Here is a 23458-nt window from a genome sequence, read left to right as displayed (position 1 = left end):
TTATGCAAAAGAGAAGTTTTATTAAAAGTAACATTCCTCTCAATCAAAAGCCTTGGCGATTTTGGATCAAGGGACCATAACCGAGGAAGATACACTTCTTTGCTCTTCACTCTAGCTTTCCTTGATCAACATGAACATAGGCATGACAGCCAAATACTTCTAAATTAGAATAGTCTGGAGGATTATCTGACCATACTTCCTCTGCAGTTTTGAAGTCAATAGCAGATGCCGGTGACTGATTGACAAGGTAACAAACAGTTGAGATGGCTCTCTCAAGCAACTGGCTCTCTCAAGCAAGGTTTGATTCATTCTTTCAGCCACACCATTTTTTTATGGGGTGTGGCGAACTGTACGATGTCTTGGAATGCCCTCATCCTTGCAGAATTTATCAAACTCTGATGAACAAAATTCCATACCATTGTCTATACGCAGCCTCTTGATTTTCTTTCCCGTTTGATTTTCAACGAGTGCCTTCCATTGTTTGAAGACCTTGAATACCTCGCTTTTGTGCTTCAACAAAAATACCCACGCCTTCCGTGAGAAATCATTAATGAAGGTGACATAGTAATTGGCACCACCTTTAGAAGGGACTCGAGAAGGACCCCACACATCAGAGTGGATATAGTCGAGTGTACCTTGAGTTCTATGAACTGTTGTGCTGAAGGTAATTTTCTTTTGCTTCCCAAAAATAGAATGTTCACAAAACTCCATCTTGCTAACACCTTGACCACATATCAAGCCTCTCTTACTCAACAATTCCAATCCCTTTTGGCTCGTGTGCCCAAGTCACATATGACATAACTTTGTGATGTCCTCCTCTATAGTAGGTGTATTTGCAACAGCAATGATGGCGCACACGATCAAAGATCGTCGATGACGTCGTCTGCGCCGCCCCCCACCATCGTCGAAGCTCAGATAAAATATTGCTCGATTATCACTTTTCATTTTCATTGTCTTTCTCTCGTGTTTTATGTTTTCCCGTCTCTTTGTTGTGTTTTTGTCGCCTTCGCGATGTGTCCGTACGTTCTTCGTCGTCGACACGGGGAGGGATCCTTAGTCATTTATGGAACCCCCTCCCTTGTGCCCTTGCTTCTTCTTTTCCTTTTATTTTCATTTCTATTTCCCCTTAATGTGTTATTGGGAGCCCATTTATATGAGGACCCTTGATAAACTTATTCCCCTCTCCCCCCCTTTTTGTTGATCCACTTAAGGGCCCATTCTTTCCCCCTTTATAATGGAAGAGGGGGACGCCCTAATCCCTTAGACAAGGAATTAATAAGTTCTTTGTTGATATCGTTCTTGGTCTCAACCCCTCCTACGAGAGAAAATTCAATAGAGGGGGGGGAGAAGAGGAGATCGCAGAAGACGCCGGGAAGAGAGGAATTGCTTGGGGGAAAACTACATGGGAAAGGGATCGAACGACCTTCTCCCTCATCTTATACCCAGACGCTGCCCATGTCGGCCGCCCTGCCCGCTCCGCTGATCAACGGGCGACCTCCATCACTGTCGACCGGCAATTCTGGCAAATTAAGATCCTAATTGGTCGTTTCCCGTCTGAGGATACCAAACAAAGTGGTAATCGAGGTGTGCATTGCCTAGGAAGTTGAATCGTTGCTTGATTTCGCCATCCCCTAGATCTTCTGCCGGACATTTAGAAAGGGCATTTACAAACGGAATAAACATTCGCCATTCTCCTGATTAGGGACTCACCTGGGTCGGCAACTTACCAGGTTAGATGTGATCTGTGGAACTCTGTCTGATCAGGATTCTGCCCTGAACGTGACTTCCGCCCCCGGGAAATTGTCGCAGTGGGTTCTACTGATCAGGACTCGCCGTGGTCGATATCGCGTTGGGCAGGATGCGATTTGGTTGAATTATCAAATGATCAGTGAAGCAGAGTCTGATTGGCCAGAGAAGGGGGTCAATGAACCGGTGAAGCGATTTGGACAACTTCACGAACGGAATCAGGGAAGCGAGAACTCGAATGACCAAAGACTGCTCGGACTGTGGAATCAACGGGTCGACGACCTGCAAACAGCCCTCTTTCTTGGTCCCGCCCTCCAGACCGGGGCCGTCATGGTCGAGAAATCCTCCGGTCAAGCCTAGTGAACCTTTGAGTTCTCTTGATCAAGGGGAACTGCCTCGGCCGTGAAATAACTGAATGAAGTGTGACGTCCACGACAACTGCTGGCCCGTGACGGCCATGCTTGCCCTCGGCTACCGGCAGTTGTCAGAATTCCCGCTCCGCCTGGAAGGACTCTGCCGCTCGCACCCGCTACATGACTCGGCCGGGCTGACTGACCCACGCGCGTTAGCTCTGCCGAGCCCAACGGAGTTGCTCGAGCCGCGTCGCCACCGTGGTCACTTCTCGACTCCTCTCCTTTACATACGCTCCGGCGTCTTTGCATCGCTCGTTAAGCCGGTGCCGCTCTCACGCGTCTCTCTGCCCCACTCGCTTCAGACTAGGCTGGCCGTCGACAAATCCTACACTACGAGCCCACCGACGAGGTACGCCGTCCTCTCCCGTCACTCAGTTTAATTACCTGTTGCAGTAGATCTCATCTTGACTCCACCACGCTCCGGCTCGGTAGGTGAGAGAGGCTTTGAGAGAAAAGTACGAACGATTTTGAGTGTCTTAGCGGTACGGACGAGACTGTCCGTTGCGTGCGAGCCCTATAGAATGATTTCCTTCGGCAGTAGATGCCTTCGTCGCTCCAACGAGGTTCGAGAGGCCATCGCCGTCGTCACCCGGCGACCCCGTCCAAGCTTGGAGCTCAGCGCCTCCCTCGAGTTGGAGCCTGCACGTACGACACGTAGGGCACTCATTTTTGCGCATCGTAGTTACATCGACCCATTAGGGTTATCCGTCGGACGACGACATTGTCTACGTTCGATACCATCATCATTTATCGGTACTGAGCCATCATACTCGGTGACGATTGGATGGCGTCCTAGACGACGTCTGACATTAGGCAACTTCACCAATGCTTTCAATGCCCATAAGAGTATAAATGCCGAGAGATAATTGTCCTTTCAATATAACAAGCGTGCCTCTGGAGACTTTCAAGACTCCACCTTCACGTGAGTACCGATAGCCTTTTGCATCAAGTGTGCTCAAGGAGATGGTGTTCTTCTTCAAGTCAGGAACATGCCTGACAGCAGTCAAGGTTCTCACAACACCATCATACATCTTGATTTTTACTGACCCAATACCAACAGTCTTGCATGGGCCATCATTCCCCATCAAGACAACTCCTCCATCAATTTCTTCATAATTGGAGAACAATTCTCTATTGGTGTCATGCGATGTGTACATGGCGAATCCAAAATCCAATCATATTTGGATATGATGGAGTTAACTATAAGAACCATCTCACTTACCTCCTCCTTGACCACATTTGCCTCTGTCACATTTTCAGACTTCCTTGGGGAATTCCTTTCTTGGCTTTGTTGCTTCTCTTGAAGCTTCCAAAAATCAGCCTTGATGTGCCCTTTATTTTTACAATAATTGCAGGATTTATCATTGTCTCTTGATTTTGATCTTGATCTACCTCCTGCATCATGGCTCCTTTCTTTGGGTCGCCCTCTAGACACAAAAGCTTCAGAATCCTGCCCTTCACCACTTCCACCTGTAAGCCCTTTATCCAAGATGTCCTTTGACGATAATGCAGCTTTCACATCTTTAAGAGTGATTGACTCTCTTCCATAAAGCAAAGTTTCACAAGAAATTCATGAAAGAAGGTGGTAATGAAGAAAGAAGTTGAAGAGCTTCATCTTCATCATCTATCTTTACATCAACATTCTCCAAGCCTGTGACAATGGAGTTGAACTCCTCAATATGAGCTTTGATAGAAGCTCCCTCATCCATTCTCAACATAATAAATTTATGCTTCAAATATAGTTTTCCCTTAAGTGTTTTAGTCATATACAATGACTCCAACTTGGACCATAATCCTGCAGAAGTTTTCTCCTTTCAGCCATATCTCCATTCTAATGTCAATAATCTGCTCAAATTTTGGTAGTGCCTGCAAGGTTGGTTGTGAGCGCAATGACTAATGTTGTGAATTCAGTGATTGGTAATTTCGTTATTGTAAAAAAAAAATTCCGAAACATCGCACAATGGGTGGAGGATGCCCATATTCATCAAGCATGGCCCAGTCACTCTAAAAACTGCTGAAATCCTACATCAGTGTCGAGATGAACCATAGAGCATTATTGTTGAGCATCTACTCGCAGAACGAGAGCCAACATGTTGGGCAGCTGGCACCGATTTTGTTTGAATTTTTCATTTCATGATTTTTGAAAAGACCAATATATTTCTCCATTCATTTCTTGGATCCCTGTTTAGTGACAAGCAACCAAGGATTTTATATCTAATTTTATTATAAATTTAATTCCCCTATATCAAATAAAGTTTAATTATAGAAACTCACCCAAATCTGTATATTGAGAGTGAGTTTGCCTCCTAGGAGCCTGGAATTTAGAGATTCATCTAATGTTTGAGTTAGGGCTAAGGAAAATAAGATGATAGTAAGGTTCGTACGATAAATCAGTTCTGAAGTAGAATAATAGAAGGGACAAAGTGGTTTAAGAAGAATATAGTGAAAAGGCATACATAATAACTAACGGGAGGAACAAGAAAGTAAGGTAGGGTAATATCATTATAAGATAATATATCCATTATATTATTATAAGGAATTAATATTGTTTACAGATATTTGGGATAATAAGTGGAGTAATTTTTACATTTTCTTTTATGATGATGGTGAAGGGAAGAATTAAAAAAATAAATCTAAAATTTAAGATGGAAAAATAATTAGCTATAGAAATATATGTTAAGGCACTATTCTTAATATAACTTACTTTTTATATAAATATTTATTTCAATTAATATTTAGTATCATTTCGAAGAACTGTAAATCATCTTGAAGAACTGTTATCTGTGATCTGCTTGGATGTCCTAATGGACTTTACGATGGGCTTTCTCTAGATGTCTCCAAACCATTGTTTGTGCTCTTGTCTTTGTTTCACTTGACGATGAGCCTATGGATTGGATTTTGTGTGTGACAAGGTGCACATTGGTACTCATCTGAGAGAATTTCAATGAACCTGTGCAAACTGGACTAAGTGTGCCTTGTATTTTAGGCCAGACATCAACTTCTATCCCTAACCATTCATCCAATATTTTGGGCATAGCCCTAGCAATCAAATTTGGGGTGATACCCGACGTGGACTTCAGTACTCTCATGTATCACAATAAAGTCACAGAAATTGATAATTTCATAATCAAGGAGGTTTAACAGACAGATAGTGAAATAAAAGTATAAATCTATAAGAATGGACAAATAAGAACTATTGGTGATGCCATAGAAACACATCCACTCTTGTGAGAATGGATACCAAAAACTAAAAGTTTTAGAAGTTTATCATAAATATTATAAAAAACCCAAATATATGTAAGCCAATACAATTAGCAAACAGTAATCATTAAGCTTTAATATCCAGGAATTGGTGATAATATTAGTCATCATAAGTCTATGAGAAGGAACGGATAAATGGTGAAAAGAGGGTAATGCACGAAATCTCATTCAACCTTAGAATCATATCTAAGGAATTCTAAACCATGATACATGACATTAAAGATGGAGAAGGTATGAGACTCATGAATGTATATTATTCATAAAGCAAGACCAATAATTTTACTGGTATCAAAGTTTAACCACCGTGTAAAGTCTGTAAATAATGGTTCTGATAAAGGCATTCAAGATATATATATATATATCATCTAGTCTCATCTTTATATCTAGTATCAATTTAATATTTTATTCCTATAATCATAATTCTTATTCTTTCATTATTAACTTTTCTTCTCCTATAATGTCAATTTGAGTGCTGAAAGGGAGAGAAGATCCAGATGGAAGAATTTCTATAGTGAAAATAAGTTGATAAAGCAAATATGTGTGATTTATTTTTTCTTCAAAGAAATAGTATTAAAAGGTTTAAAACTCACTGGATAACATGTAATATTAAAAGTGTCCGCACCCAGTGGAGCACCTACCTGAGCTACTGCCACCATCATGCTTCTGTCTTATTTCATATTTTATTTTATGTTTTTTTACCCCAAACATGTAAGAGAATATCCAGAAAATATTAAAACTTTATCCATTTGATAAATAATTTAGTTCACTTTAATTGTATGGCCCATGTAAATGAACTAAGAACAAAAAGGAAACTAAGGAGAAATCACTAGTTTGAACAATATGGTCAAACTAGGGTGGCCACAAGGATTACCATGATTCATATTTAGCTCTTGATATTATCTTCCTGTATCAAAATGCATTCACCTAAGTACAAAAGCATCAAAATTAAGAATTTATGACCAAATACAAGTGGCTTTTTCATTAAAAACTTCATCACACATAGGACATATAATTATTCATAAGACAATATAGAAATATGAGCCTGAGAGATTTGGCATAAAAATGGAGAAAAATCAATAACTAATAGATACAACCATCATAAACATGATATTTATTCATTAAATTTTTTAAAGAACGTCTTGGGCTCATATATATGTGTGTAGTTGGTAACATGATATGTATACATCTTCAATTAAATGGCTATACCATATATCAGAAATCAATATAAATATGCACGATCATTAGCATACAGTCTTAATATGAAAGTATAATAAATACATCATGAAACTATAATTTTAAGTGATTTTTTGTAAGTTATATTCATTTCTTTATTCCTAAAATTGATGGATGGCTTGATCTCCTAAACTAGCTTGAATAGTTATAAGTCAACTTCAACTGAAGAATGATACATGGTCAGTGGGTGCTAAAGGCACATGACCAGAAATTCAAACTATGGGCAAGTGGAAGGCACCAAAGTATGTGACAATCATGCAAGGAGACTGTGTGCCAACTGTGTAGAGTGCACAACAGCCTTGCCCAAGGGAAAACCCCATATACTTAGATTCTTGACGCAGACCCAAGTCTATCGTGTTACCACAACATGCATCACGATTGATGACACACATCCCTGATCTTTAAGCCCAATCATCACTTGGTGCTCATGCAAGATGGTGTTCATGTTCGACATATCAAGGGTTGGTTGCATATGTAGACTATTGATGCCTGCGCTATGGTATGCAGGTACTATACCCACGGATGCAGGAACTGTATCCTACCAAGGGAAAAGGTGCACCGATGTCATGGTGAATCTAGACATTGCACATGTAGCATTGAGGCCGATGTCGGGCACATGGTGTCCTTGCGAGAGGTTCATTGTGCTATGATAATAAGATTAATCATGTACTTCATTCTATGCATGAGGCCTAAAGTGGCCTAAGCTCTAATTGTAATGAGCACAAAAAACATTATGATATATAATCTTGATGTGTTGAGAAGAAAAAATGAAATATTTTAGGCCATGGAGAATACGGATTGAAACTTAAGGGTTATCTAAATTTGACTTTTCAATGATATTCAAATGATAGAAAGATTAAATTTGAAATTTTCTTATACAGATTGAATGTGTAGCCTATTGGAAAATTTCCAAGTAGGTCAACTTAAAACCTGACGATGAGAAAAAGAGTACATCACAATGGTTAGATTCTCCAAAGTAGAAAAAGCAATTAAAATGTTCATCACTAACCCAGGATTCATATTTAATCATAAACCCTATTCCATTGTTGTGTGACACCAAACGTGACATTGCACAAGTGAAAGAGTCTAGATCTCATTCAAAGTTAGATAACTTCCTACAACAGTTCACTTGATTTGGAATATCATCTTAAATAAGAGACAACTTAATGATAGTGTTCCACAGACCGACAATATAGCAGATACATAGACAAAGCCATCCACTACCTGGCTGAAATAAGTAAAAAGAAATAATTAGTAACTTTCAGTGTTAGAAAATACTGATAAAAATAAATTAGGGTTGAATTTTTCATTTAAGGATTCTAGTTTAGACAGAAACATTAATATTTCCTGATGAGTGTAAAGCGAGTAATGGTTGAATCCACAAAGAGCAAGTATTTAATAAGTGAATTTTACACTTTGATTTTAATTTTCTAGGATTTTTATATTGATTTTAGGAAAAAAAATTCATTTAATGGAAGAAAACTAGTGAAATGTTTTTGAAAATAATTGTAGAAATGTCAGAAAAAAGTAATCCAATTTAACCTAAATTGTGCAGATTTTTTAGAATAATTTTTAGAATTTTAATATGACTTTATAGTAGAAGATAACTAATTAATGGTAATTTTAAAATTCCTTAGTCAACACTTTGGGAGCTCCAGGTGACAATAGACGGAGATGGACGTGAGTGGAGTGTAGCGATGGAAGAGATACCATGTTGTGTGTGATGTAGATGATGGTGAAGACGCACATACGAAGAATAGATTGCAGGCGTGGAATGATGATTTTGCCATCGCTGGTGTGATGGAGATGGAGACAGATACCCACCGACGAGTGGCAGAATTCAAGGTAGCATGCATAAAATGGAAACCAAGGTTATATGTGATGATATGATAATATAGGAAAAAGGATGAAACTAGAGTTGAAAAAAGAGGAAGATCTCACAATAACCTTGTCTAAGGGCCCGAGTGGTGATTTTTCTACATGTGTCTTGATTTGAACATCACTCCTTTAATCCCTCAATCTTGGAGTACAAGAGCGGACTTATATGAGATTTTGAATGAGCAAATATCTTTGTTAATCATAGTTAGGAACAAAATCCATGGGACGTTTTACAATCATACGAGTTTATATTTATAGATCCAAGATGGATGGATAGAGGAGGGAAATATAGAAATCCCCTCAAAATTTCAGCAGAAACTCCATCTGGATCATTAGATTTCATTGTTTCAATTTGGAGAAATTTGAGCCATCGGATTTTCTCTCTCCCCCAAATTGTGTGGCGGATTGCCAGCGTAGCACAAAATTCTTGGAGAAAAAAAAAGATTCATTGAAAAAATTTAAAGAAAGTCAAAGTTATATTTTCAAGCTTATAAATTATATTCTTTATGAATTTAACTTCAGAAACTTCCATAAACTACTGGAAAATCCATAAAAATCATAATAGCATTTTAAAATCATAATAGCATTCTAAAAGAGCAATAAATGATTTTAACCATTTACAAAATGAATTTAAGATTATTTCATTGTAAATTATAAATAATGAAGAAGGTGACTAACTAGAGACTTGCCTATCTAATTGTATAAAAATATTGATACATATACTATGAGTAAAAAAGAAAAAAAGTTTTACTTAGTGGTTGATGGTTTTGAGGACCTAGAAGTAGGTTGTGATTTGAAAGAACTGAAAAAACCAGTATAAATGATGGTATCAATGGAGTGAGGTTTTATATATATTATCATAGAATTTATTTCCATACAGATCCCATGGAAAGTGATATAAAAGGGTCCGCATATGAACTTTCTGGATGTATGCTTGATATCACAAAAATATCTAAATACAACAGATGAGACTAAACTTGTGCCATAATATAGTATGTTCGAGTGTTTGGGTTGAACCTTGTGGCCATGATTAATGATCTGAATACATTTCACATAACAGATAAAACAAATCAAAATGGACATCTTTGTTCTAAATATAAGAATATATCGATCAAATAATATTTTCCCAAATCCATCCTCAATTGTTTGTGATTTCTTGTACAAAGCATAATATCTAGTTACACGATCTCTAGATGCATCCACGTGGTTCTTGGCATGTCAAATTGCCTTATTTTCTTCTCGAGCATTGTGTATAATGGAGCTGATTTTTTATCAGTTAATGTGTTATCATAATCCTTCATCTATAAGACAGTCCTACAGTCTCATATAAAACCCTGACTAGCTATCTTATTTGTTTTTCAAATTTCTACTTTCTTGGGCAAAGATTTCATCACATCATGTTTCTTGAGCCAAATACCAAGGTGTAATAATCGCATATTGACCACTCAATGACCCTAATAAACTTATCAAGTTATCCTTGATAAGACCATTTTTAATTTTATGACAAGGAACTAGTAGCTCATAGTCAAAGCACAACAATACATTTGCAATATGTCTTTGGCTAAACATGCCTAAGGACAATTTATGCAACTATTCACATGATTATACCTGTTTGGTAGTTTTCAAACTATCTAAAGATTCAACAGATCAATTCAATGAACGTTTGCCCTCCAGGGCACCTATTTATCCCTAGTGTCACCGAATAAACAGTTACAGGATCAAACATCCTCATCACATTATTAGGAAAAGATTGTGTAATTCTATCCGGATATTTTGATGTCCTTCTTGCATATCATGCAAAAAGCAATTTTTATGATTTATGTTTAATGACAAGAAAACATTATATTATGATCTCATCATTATTTTCTCAATCATTAAAATACCATTAGACTCTGTTATAAACATCACATGTGCATACTCATGAAATTAACTTGTACTATTAATACTGAATGTGATGTGGGATGTGTGATTGAAGTGGGGGACAAGTATACTTCTATCATAAAGTAAAAAGATCGGGGATGAACCATCTTCAATGTAACCATATTTTTTATAAAATATTAGAATATTAAAATCACAAGCAAGAAATGTGTTGTAGAATCTCTAGGATGAATAATTGTCTATTAAGTAAGCATGAATTATTCCAAAGGCAAAGCAAATTATTCTATTCATTATTTATTATCATAGTTTCTTGTGATTTCTATAGATAAATACACTAGCCAATGATTATTTATCTCATACAAAATGTATAAGAATAATGTATATCCTTAGTCAATCCATTTGATTTCAAAATTATAATTATTTGAAATCTCATACATGACTTAAAATGATGGTACCATTTTTTTGAACGTGGATTGTCTATATAAAATATCTCAGAGTAAGCTTTACTCTATAAATACCAACATTGATTTACCGATCATTTTCAGCAAATTACGATGATCTTAACACCTCTCTCTACTTCTCCATCTCTCTCTCTATCTCTCTCTCATTTTCTTCTTCATCTTCCCACATCTAGATATTCTTGTGCTTTTAGTAAGTTTCTCTGCACTTTCTAGCGCTATTCATCGCACTTGTTCTTCCTCTTCCTTCTCTCATTGGTTCATTTATATTCCTACCGAAGACTCGAGATGGAATGGAGCTATCTGAGACATAATAATATAAGCCCAGAATAAAGTACAGGTTACGTTTTAGCATATCTTTTTACTACGTTTTTTTTCTTCTTTTGAAACTTTATCCTGAGGGTGTTGTGTTGAAGTAATTTGGCTGATCTAAATAGAGAAACCATGCCCAACTTTCATCAACCCATTTTCCAATTTCAGTCCCTGATTCACAGCCCAAAATTTTCATGTTCTTCATACATAACCGTGAAGTTCGTTCTCAGCCCTGTAATCTCATGCTTAGGCATTCTTTGGAAGAGAACAGTGCCATATCAAACAAATATAAGTGCCACGATCACAGTGGAAGATTCAAGAGATCAAGAAGACAGACGATATTCATTTGCAGAATCAAAGTTCTCATGCTAGGTAGATGCAGATGAGGATTATTAAGATTCAACGAGCCACAAAAAAATGGCCCATCAAAGATCAAAACTTGGGACGACAAAGTTGGAGCGAGGATGCATTAGAAAAGCAAGTCGTGTTAGAAAAGCAGAAATGCAGCCAAGCAGGGATCGGCTCCTCTTCTTAAGGGAGCGAAACCGTGAGGTCAACTCAATTATATGCGATTCTAAGGCAGAAGATAGTTTTGTAGCAAGCTTATCCCAGGCCTCTCTTGCTGTAAGACAGCTTGAGGCCATGGGAAGAAGTTCTACCTCCTCCTAAAGTACGTGATATAGACAATGAAAACACTCCATGGAAAAGGAGTGATCAATAGGTACTATCTACCATAATTTCTTTGATGCCTGCAAAACTTTCTGTAATGAACTATACCCGACAAAAACACATCATTCGGATCTGAGTGAAATTTTTTTTTGCTATATGGACAAAGATTATGGAAACAAAGACATCCAAAAACATTAAGCAACGTATAGTCGGGTGTTTTAGAATGTAAAAGTTCAAAAGGAGACTTGTTACCAAGCACCAGAGAGATCATGCGATTGATGAGATATGCTGTAGTAGCAACTGCTTCATCCCAGAACTTCATTGGCATAGACACTTGATGAAGCATACTCAGAGCCGTTTCGATAACAGGGTGTTTTTGTTCAGCCTTTCCATTTTTTTCTGGTGTATGTGGACATGAAACTTGATGTTTTATGCCACAAGTTTGAAAATGTTTGTTAAGCGATTGGAAATCACCTCCCCAATCTGATTGGAATGTCATGATCTTAGTGGAAAATTTTCGTTCCACCAACTGCTGAAATTGAATCATGTAGGCAAGATGTCACTTTTTGCCTTAGGTGGATAAAGCCAGGTGTACCTGCTAAACTCACCAATGAAAGTAACATAGTAGGAAAAACCAAGATAAGATTTAATAAGGGTCGGGTGATGGAGCGCACCAGCTCACTCCATTGGAGATGTCTTTGGGGACACCATCCTCGCCATCAACGGCCCCGCTGGTTCGCATCCAGCCTGATCGGCACGCCAAGGCGCAAGTAAGGACACCTCAGTTCAATACCCTGGGTGAAAGCACGTCTGTGAAAGAACGTTTTGGTTTTCATCGGCACGTGCTCGTTGTATTCGTCATTTTACCGTGTTCATTTTTTCATTTTCGTTGTGTCGGTATCCATCGTGTCGTGTTCATGTTCATATCATCCCATGTCGTGTCGACTCATTTCCTCGCATACGAGTCAAACAGGTTTGTATTTTGTGTTAAAGAGGGGGTCCTATGTATAAGACCCCTCATTAGTAAGGGCACTTGAGTTCTTACTAAGGGCTCCTCTGCCCTTAGTAAGGGGCATCGTGCCCCTATATAAGGGGGCACGATGGTGCCCTAATACTCAGACCAGGAGTTTATCTTGAAATTGTTGTTGTTCAACCTTGGTCTCACGAAAGTGGAAGAAGAGAGGAGTAAGAGGAAGAAGAGGGGAACGGAGGAGAAGGAAGGAGGGGTGGGATTTATCTTGCTCCCCTGGCTTCCTTGGGAATCTTTGACCCACCATCGATTGTTTATGACGTCACACGATGCCTGGACTAGTTTCCGCAAGCAAAGTTGCAACGACTGGTAACCAGTCCGAGCCTTCCCCCCAAGACATGTGCTTTGTGCGCTGACCACGTGTGACCCCGGAGTTACCTTCTCAGCATCGTCCGTGGTGCAAACTTTGGTCGCCACATGGATTGCAACCACCTGCAAGCCCGTTTGTGACTAGCCATCGTGCCCTACGGTGGACTACCACTGTTGGCACTTGGTTGCGGCAGTCTGCGAGCCAACATCTGTGACTTACCACAAGTCATGTCGCCTTGTGCGACCTGTGCTTGGTGAACTGCATGCCACGAGAAAGATGGACCGTTGATCTTCGACCCGTGACCATGTGTCAATTGCCAACCATCTCATGGCCTGCGACAACATCAGCGGACCAACCCCCAGAGCTTCTGCCGGTGTTGTTATGCGTCAATTACCCCCTACGAGTAAAATCACCAACCCCCGATGCCGACTGTTGAATTGCCATTGTGCATCTGACTGGAGCTGCCAGGGCAAGCTGATCCATCGTCGTGTCTTCCTCGCGGTCCCACCGAGGTCCCGTCAATTGCACCGTGTTGACTCGCAAAACCATTGTTTGCCGACTACGTTCTGCACTTGATGTTGGCATGCCAACTTGCTTCTCCAGCCAAGCGTGCATGACTTAGCCGCACGCCTCCAAGCACCGCTAGTGGCCGTATGCGCTGTCCCGCGTGAGTGCACTCTTCCGTGCTGCCATTGCTGCCACTACAACTGGCCGCGTTCGCGCCCACACCCCTATTGGACTCATCTAACCGGCGTGCCACCTGATCGGTCTCCCGCCACACCAAGCCGCTTCGCTACACGCCGGCTGATGCACTGGTCCACGCCCCGCCATTGTGCTGCCTGTCATCGTTCGCATCGCTGTTTAACTCTGCCAATGCCGATCATTCTGAAGGTCATGCTCACTAGGCTCTGACGATCACTTGAGCCGGTTCGTTGCTGCAGGTCATTTCCTCATCGGCCTCGCCTCTCTCTCCACCGTCTCGCTCCAGCGCTCCTCCATCGCCCCTTGTCGAGCTACACCATGCTCATCCTTGGCACGCCTCTGCCCTACCTGCCCAACCAGCCCTTGCACCGACAAAGATTCTGGCGATGATCGACACCGCTGACGAGGTGCATCGTTCCCCTTGCTCATTAGTTATATTACCTTCTTCACTATATCTTTCGGCTGCACTCCACCGCACTCGGGTTAGACCAGGTGAGAGTTTATCTATCAAAAACTGCAAATTGAGTGAGTTCCCAAATACGGGCTGAGCCTGTCAGTTACGTTCGAGCACCAATGGAATTATTCCGCTTGACGCAATAGTCATAGCTATCGCTCTGACGAGGGTCAGAAGGTCACCATCACCATCACCGATCACCCACCCCAAAGCTTAGAGTTTGGTAAATTCCCTCGAGTTGGGGCATGCATGTACATCCGCCTAGAATTCATCGCATCACGTAGTTTCATTTCCCTTAGGGAATTTACACGTCAGATGATGTCATCGACGACGTCCGACATCATCTTGGTGTCACAAAATCATCTCGATACCCCATTGGACGATGTCGCCGACGATGTCCGGCATCATCTTGGTATCAGAGCATCATCTCGATACCCATTTGATGACGTCCCCGATGACATCCGGCATCACCGAGCCCCATAGATTACAATGAATAACTTGAAGATGTGATAAAGATGTATGCCTATTAGAATGAAACAGAAGTTTTCGAGTTTAAGCCAAACAACAAGCTGAACAAACAGAAGATGTTAATGTTTGAGATAAGGAAAGTCCAAAACGTGAAATGATCTGCTTTAGTAGACGAAAGGCAGGATGTCCTAGACGAAGATGCCACAAATCTGGAGACTACCTTTCTCCCAGAATTGCTTTTTCTTGTTCAGTTTCGATGTAGAGGCCATTCCTTTTTGAGTAGTTCCCTCGTCATGCGATCCTTAACATAACAAGCGTGAGGGTGAAATTCAACAAACACATGATTATCTAACATTAGTTTATGAATAGAGAGAAGATTTTTATAGATCTTAGGGACATGTAAAACATTACGTAGGCTAAGTATGCGATTGGAATTATGTAATGGGATTGAGGAAGATCCACGGATTCAATAAACAGACCTGTGCCATCCCGTACGCAGACGAATTCTGATCCTTCACATGGGACAGTCCATAAAGGCTGTGGACTTCAGCGGTAATGTGATGGGTGGCTCGACTATTTGGGTACCAGGCAGTGTTGTAGTATGGATGACCTTGAGGAAGAGGAAATGACCGCGGAGGGTGAGGCACCAATCCTAAAAAGGTAGAGGCGGTCATGCACGTTGTTTTGAAAAGATCCAGATCTGAAGTTGTTTTTTGACAGTTATTGTTTTGGAGAAGAAGAGTACGTCGTAGAAGAAAAAAAATACAACGCCGAATAGGAAGAAGAAGACAACATCGAAGAAGTTGGCTGACGTTTGTACTTCATGCACTTTCATAGTGTCATTATCGGTCCTTCCTTCTAGAAGTGCCGATCTGATTTCTAGCTAATCGTTGCCGGAGGAGGATTCCCGGTGATCCACTGCCGCGGGTGTTACCACTACGGCCGTCCGTGCAGGCTACGGATCCGGCGGTGCTCCACGCCGCTGTTGGAATTGGCTCGTCCGGTCATCTTCGGCTCCGCTGCCAAGTGGGTTTTCTTCTTTTGATATTTCGTGCATGCAGTATGCCTCCCCAAATCCGCCGGCGAAGCGCAAGTGGAGATCGACCCACTTATTCGTGGATTCCCTCTCTTCCACCGCTGCGTCCATCGATCAGTGCTACACGACGACGCTGGCAGCAATCTTACCGTCTTGGGGACTGCCGACGAGTCCCCCTTGACCTTGTGGAACCAACGTCATCCTTATGGCGAGCCCAAAGCCCCCTCTCCAGACTGTCCGGAAGCCGATTAATACTATCGATCGCTACTACTGACGTACGATTGCCTTTGTTGGGCCATCCGATGTATGTTCTTCAGTGCTGATGTCCAACAACGACGAAGCCAAGTGGTCCAACCGGATAACTGATGTGCCGCAGGTGATCTATCACGACGGATTCCTCCGACCAAGCCCCATCAATGACGAGGCCACCATCGTCATCTCCTTGACGTGACTACTCACAGAGGCAGACGACTTAACCAATTCATCCTGGAAGCGTCATCCTTTCCTCCGTTCTTCAGTGCTGGACATCGCATTTGGCACGTCCAAGATTGCACCCGCATGTCACATCCTTTCCCATCCCTTCTATTTACTCAGTTTTAATTATCTTCTTTAATGCTGGTCTCGTCCGCTGCCTTGAGAGATTATGTATTATAGGATTAGCCACTGAACTTTACGATAGGAATTTTCTTGATGGTGATGGATCAGATTGTACACATCGACGGTGTGGACATTCTTGGACGAATAGTGTTCCTCCTTCGTCGGCAATGGAACTGATTACGCGAATCAATGGGAGTTTGACTGTGTCATAACCCGACCGGTGTCGTCAAATTGAATTACATCTCGGATCATCTGACATCCAACATACTTCTCGTTAATTTCTTAAACTATACACAACATTTCACAAACTCATATCATATTTTGTGTTTGATCTACTGTGATGTAACACAAGCCGAACGACCCTGGACGTCGTGTTACATAAGAGGAACCTGCTAAAAAGTTTCAGCCACGAACTCCTTCGAGGCGAGGAAGTATGGCCATTTGAAATGTCTTCCTCTTTACGGATATTTTTATTTTTGGGCATTTATTCGAATTCTTTAGGAGTTTCTCAGCCGTCCGATCAATTCTGATCATCAGAGGAGATGTGACCCTCTGATCATCATTTCATCAAGTGCATATGAACTGTGTGTCGTTAGCTCTCATCGTTAAGAGTACAGATTGCTTCTGAGCCATCGGATCATCGCTTCTGAGCATTTGCACCTGTTGGATGCAATGGATTTAAGGTCCATTGCTCTTGATTGTCCCATGTGTCCCATCTGACCTACAGAAAAAGACAACCAAGGTTAGTACATGCACCTAGTCCCACATGGCCTATGTGCACAATATTTCTGCCTATAAAACTGGATGCCATTTGTAGAATTCAAAAATGCGCTAACGCACTCTATGCCTCTCTTCCATTGTGCACGCTCATGTACACACATGCACGCATACATGTACACCAGTGTATGCCACTCATGCACTCCTTGAGTGATCCTTGGTGTGCCACATAGGCGCTCCTGCCTCTTAGGCGTGCCACATCAGCCCCGTGGAATATGGGCCCCTATTTTGAAATCTTTGTAACCTGAAAATACTTAAGAAATTTTGAATAAAATCTTGAAAATAAGTTCTCTAAAATTTGAATTATATGTCTCCTAATATACAACTCCTTTTTAAAGGAAAATTTCACTGAAATAGTTCTTTTAACTTTAATGTAAAATAAGTGCTTAAGTGGACTTATCTATTTCCGGTGAAAATTAGATAAAATCATGATAACATGCATATAAATGAGTGAATTATGTTCTAAGACACATGATTAAGCATGAGTCAACATGCGTAATTTGCATCTTGTCATATCCCCCAACTCAAATCATTGCTAGTCCGTTAGCAATGTGCTTAGGATTTTCTTTCAAATTTCTAACTAATACCTTGGAGAAGAGTTTCATCAATTGATCCTAGTAGTTAAGAAGTGACCAGCTGAATCATCGATTGCACTTCCATTATCCATGAGATTCTAACTCCATTGCTAGGTTAACCTCTTTCGAGAATGAGCTCTCAATGAGTATTATGCTATGGGAATGATAAACCACTTACCCTGTCGTGAGTAGAGATAGTTCCTCACCCTCTCAATGTAATAATCACTCAACCACTCATTTATGGAGGCAACCTAGTGTATATGAACTCCCCCCAACTCACCTTCTTGCATGAGTGCTTTGCAATTGTGTTCCTACGCGTGTGATTGACACATTAGAACGCTCAAAGATAAATATATACTGTAGGTGATAGATGAGGCTAATATATTAAGGTTCCATTCATAACACTACTAACCCAGGATAATATGTATGCATAATGATGGATGAAGAAGATGAATGAAGCTGATGAGGTGGTGAAGAAAGGATTAAGAAGTCGTAGTTAATGGCGCACGCTATCGGAGATCGTCGACGACGTCATCCACGCCGATCACCACTGCCGTCAAAGATCGGGTGAAATCGCTCGATTTATCACTTTTTTTTTTCGTCGCTATTTCTCGTGTTTTGTGTTTTCCCTGTTCTTGTCGTTGTTTTCTCATCGCGTTCGCGATACGTCCCGTACGCCCTTCGTCGTCGTCAAAGGGAGGGTTCTAAGCTATCTTTGGATCTCCTCCCTTGTGCCTTCATCTTTGGTCTCCTTCTTTTGATTTTTATTCTGTTTTAATTTTCTCCCCTTAAAATCGTAACGAGGGGGCCCAATATATAAGGGCCCCCTAATGGACCTTTCTTTTCCCTGACCTCCCCCTTTATAACGGAAGAGGGTGCTCCTTAATCCCTTAGACCAGGAAGATGTTGAAAGAAAATCGTGTGTTATTTCTTGTCTGGTCTCCCTTCCTCGACCAAGAGAAGTGCATAGAGGGAGGAGGAAGAGAGACATCGAAATTGTGTGAGAAGGGCGAAGTGGATTGAGGCAGACAGAGGGGCTTCTGCTTCCCCCTCTCCGGCCGAATTCACACAATCGTTCCCCTCAAACCAGATCGGACAACTCGGCGTCGACGTCATTCTTCCCGCACCGGCCAAGGCCTCGGCATTTTCTGTCGGCTCTTTCACTCGCCATGGGTAGAAAAGGTGCAGATTCCCGCGTACATGGTGGTTCGGATCCGTCCTCCCCATCTGTCTCGGTTGATCCCTTGGGGGCACTCCAGGGCGAGCCAAATTTGATATCTTGCGTCCACAGCAAGACCCGCGGCCGTTGGTTAGGTGCCTCTCAATCGATCTCGAAATTGTGAGTTGCGGTAACGCTGACGGACGGAGAACTTGATTGGGGGCCAAACGCAAGACGAACGAAGGTCCTAGTGGTCTCAATGCTGATGGGAAAGGGTCCTAATTGGGCAACACGCTGATGCAGGATCTTGACAAGTGCCATTCACCTTCTTGAGGTCGTCGCACGCCACCTTCTGATGTGAACAAGCCAGGTTCTGCCCGCGTGCCCGTCAGCATAGCAAGGTGGTGTTGGTTGAACGGGGGAAGCCCGGTTCGAAGGCCATCCCGAGCCCCTATCTACCAGCCGCTACTCGCCATCTTCAGGCCACCGAGGAACTCTGGTATCACGCGCCTCAAGTGCTTGATCCGGTGCCTGTCGGTGGAGTGATTTCCCTCGCCACTCGGCAACCGCACTCGACCCGATTACCCATCGTGGGTGAACCTGTCAACTATCGATTACCAATCGCCGCTGCTCGCCAGCCTCTGGGGTGTACAGTCCCACCGTAAAGGGTGTTCTAGGCTGCCGACGCTTGAGCCGGCCTATCGCGGCTCCTCCGCACTCTCTCTTCCTCCGACCTTTACCAGAAGCTCCGACATCATCGATTGCTCGTCGAGTCGCCGTATGCTCTCTGGGGTCTCTCAGCTCCACCCGCTCTGAATCGCTGCCAACATCAACGAAACTGTGCATCGCGAGCCACACTAACAAGGTACACTGTTCTCTCCCGGAGCTCGTTTATTTACCTTTGCAGTATACTTTCGTGTCGACTCTGTCACGCTCGGGCTAGGTAGGTGAGAGAGACAAATTGAGAGAAAACTTTAACTTTCAGTCGTAGATACCTTTATCGCTCTGACGAGGTTTGAGAGTCCACCGTCGCCGTCACCGTACGACACATTGGTCATCCATTCATCACGTCGTAATTACATAACCCCTTATGGTTGCATCTGTCGGATGACAACACCGTCGACGTTCAATACCTTCATCTCTTATCGGCACCGAGCCATCATACTCGGTGTCGACCGGACGACGTCCTGAGACGACGTGCGACATCACTAGTCAAAATATAGTTATCTATCCACGAGATGTCGTTGGTGTCACAGATCAGTAGATCACTTATACAACCACGACATGAATCAACTTGTTTGAGTTTAGGTATCATACCATTCATGTATTCTTTGGATCTATTCAGGGACTCTCCAAAGAGAACCCACTACATGTACTTAGTGTTGTCACACTAACAGCCATAATCCAATAGTGTTATTATATTCGATAATTTGATGTCAACCTCAATTATCCATCGAGATAGACATTGAGTTATATGAATAGAATAGCAGTCTCTAACACTAATTGTAAGATAAGTATGGGTGATCTTGCAGCCATTAGTGTAGAGACACTAAAGACAGACAATGGATGCTCTTTAGAGAGAGTTTAATGAAATGATGCGCATGAATCCCTTAATGGTATTATACCTAAGTGTCAATAAGGTCCACTCATGTAATGCTTATGTAAGTGGCCCATTGACTTAAATAGCATGTAAATCATTTGAGATAATTCTAAGAAATTTATATGTTTTATGAAGAGAAATAATCATATGTCATGCAATCAAGCTTAAAATGATTACATCTAGTTTAGACTGAAACTTAAATTTTTGGAAGTAATGGTATTTTTAAGGGATTTTTGACATCATATTCTTAATAAAATTAATTTTATTTTTTTACGTTCTATTTATAAATATGTTAATTTTCTAAGTTAGAAATTTTCTATCTTTATATTTTTTGGCTTCATATTAATGAAGCATTCTAAAACGTTCTAACCCATGTGCCACGTGTTGTCATTTAATTCATCGAATGACAACCAATCAGCAATTTCTGTAATGATAGGCACAGCTAATGATTTCAAAAAATTGTCACTATGGCATGTTAAATTGTGATGCAATAATTTCCAATCACTGACTGATACATTGAACTTTTTAAAAATTCAGCAGTGACAAAGTCAAAAAGAAATAAAGGATTCATTTGAATCACAGTAAATTGTGTGGAGATCAAGGATAAAAAAGATTAAATTTGCCACATTTCTGAAGCTGAAAAGTCATCAAAAGCAGCTCCTATCCATGGCAGCAGCTGATTAGCGAAAATTGGAGAATAAGCATGATGTGGCTCATGAATCTATGTGGCCATGTCATTCCTTCAAAAGCTCTCATTCATACACGTTCATGCGTTAGTCCATGAACTGAAAAAGCCATAAAGTACAAAACACATTAACATGGCATGCAGAAATGTATTTCTATGTCATGAAGTGATAAGAATTCCCTTTTCCTCTCTCTAAAAAAACACATTCATTACTATGTCATTTAATAAGGAATAAATTATTTCGTCTTTTTCCTTTGCATTGTTACCGTGGTGAACACAGAGTTGGTGTTCATGAAAGATGAGGGAATTGTGCCACTCATTAAAGAAATGAATATTTAATATTTCAACAGTAAATGGAAAATGAGGAAGAGATCGTGTTGATGATGAGGAGAGAGAAACAGAGGACAGCAAGGATTTCTCCAACTTCAATTATTGATATATGACAATTGAAAATATTGATTGAGTTGAAATTTTAAGGGTAGCTTCATCTTTACCCTCTCTTTCCATTCATGTCATCTGATCAATAAATTAAGCCATGTATCTTTATTAAAAAATCATCCTTAAACTTGCATCTCACATTTGTGGGCTGATAGAAAGATAGTGAGTTTTTGAGATGGATCCATTTTTTTCTTGTACACCCAAACTTTCATGACATTTACAGAATATAAGGTTCTATGATTAGCATCCTTGACTTACATTCATTCGTTTCAGGATCATCCTTAGTTTACATCCCTTTCATCCTCCGGTTCTACCATATTTTACATATTTGCATATTTTGATCACATCTTATGCCTTTCATGTCATCATCTCGTTATCCTCCCCCATAAACAACTCATTCTCACTCTTAATCATTCTTCTAACATCTAGATTACTATTGTCAACTATAATCATTCAATGTTATCATACTCTCACCTTCCATTTTTTCATATCGTAACCTTGTAATTTATATGAATCTCATCTCATGCCATTCATCAATATTTAAAAAAACATCAAGTCTTTAATTATTGTTTCTGAGATGGTTCATACGCATCACTAGCTATATTTACTTAAGTACAGGTTTTAAGTTTTATTAATCAATGCAAAAATATCGACGGTTTCCTAAGATCCATTATTTCACTCCATTAGTACATGTATCTTGCTGGATGCAAAGGAAATGGATGCATTTCCATACTAAAAACTAAAAATAAGTAAGTAGAATAGATAGACCGTAAATATATCAGGGCCCATCATATATTTTAGGGGATCGTACGGAGCCTGTTTATGCATAAAATGGATTCAAGTATGATCGTACGAAGCAAACCCACCTATCTCCCACAACGTATGGGGACTCGTATGTTGATTTGATATGGAGACACATTTGTTTTTGAATTTCAATGTAGCGGATAAAATCCATATATATGCATGGTCTACTAAATAGTTCAAGTCATGCACTCGCATAATCCATATTCTCTTTCAGAATCTACTTTAACTATTCATCTGAAATTTTGAAAATATACAATACTTCAAAATTGAATACCATTATATAAATATATATATTGGGTTAAGTTGATCCTTGATTGTCTAATCTATATGTTGATATATTTAATTAATAAGGTTTGTCCATACATATTAGGGTGCCTTTGAAGTTATTAATTAAGTCATGTATGGGCCTAGAGTGTCACACTCGTAACACTAATGGATGTTGTAAGATATATATTATTAAAAAGGGCTTTTTTGAAAAGTTCCTCATTAGTCTTAATAAATTATTAATAAAGGGGCACCCATTTTAGGTTCTCATGCCAGCTAGATATGGGTAACTTTCCCCCTTCTTCCTGTTCTCATTTTCTACTCATTCCAAAACGGCATCTAGATGATGAGGAGATCAACAGTTCTATAAGAAGTGTTGGAGATTCAAGACTCCTCTAATCAAATGGATTCTCTTGTACATAAATGGATTCAAGACACTCACCTAGAGACTGAGTCAAGGGTGGAACAAGTTCCCCACAATGTACATAAATTTAACCATATTTTAGAATATTAATTCTGAATTAATTTTAGTTTTGGCTTCTTGAAAATGAGTTTTCCAAGTTTCCATTCATGGTGTAGAACTCAACCGGTCTCATCAACATGCTAGTCACTTTTGAGACACTCATAACAACATCCTCCAGCCAAACATGTGTAGGTTTGTACTGGTTTTTTTATAATATTTTGATATATGGCATGGACCTTAACTCACAC

The 23458-nt window shown here is 40.5% G+C and overlaps 3 long non-coding RNA genes across 3 annotated transcripts; 2 read left to right on the top strand and 1 right to left on the bottom strand.

Annotated features, from left to right (window-relative positions):
• Nucleotides 1-1267: 1267 nt before the first annotated feature.
• On the bottom strand, nucleotides 1268-1865 carry LOC144701983 (uncharacterized). Its single transcript, XR_013581161.1, has 2 exons — nucleotides 1728-1865; nucleotides 1268-1640 (listed from the first exon to the last, which is right to left on the bottom strand). It is a non-coding gene; the product is annotated as an uncharacterized LOC144701983 (long non-coding RNA).
• Nucleotides 1866-2369: 504 nt separating this feature from the next.
• LOC144701982 (uncharacterized) lies at nucleotides 2370-4337 on the top strand. Its single transcript, XR_013581160.1, has 2 exons — nucleotides 2370-2508; nucleotides 3515-4337. It is a non-coding gene; the product is annotated as an uncharacterized LOC144701982 (long non-coding RNA).
• A 14364-nt stretch (nucleotides 4338-18701) lies between these two features.
• On the top strand, nucleotides 18702-21498 carry LOC144701981 (uncharacterized). The gene is made up of 2 exons (XR_013581159.1): nucleotides 18702-19821; nucleotides 21094-21498. It is a non-coding gene; the product is annotated as an uncharacterized LOC144701981 (long non-coding RNA).
• The last annotated feature ends 1960 nt before the right edge of the window (nucleotides 21499-23458 follow it).

Source organism: Wolffia australiana, chromosome 4 (assembly GCF_029677425.1).
Source record: "Wolffia australiana isolate 7733 chromosome 4, ASM2967742v1".
NCBI classification, from domain to species: Eukaryota; Viridiplantae; Streptophyta; class Magnoliopsida; order Alismatales; family Araceae; genus Wolffia; species Wolffia australiana.
The sequence above is the reverse complement of the archived record's forward strand: the minus strand, read 5'-3'. Positions and strand labels throughout refer to the sequence as shown.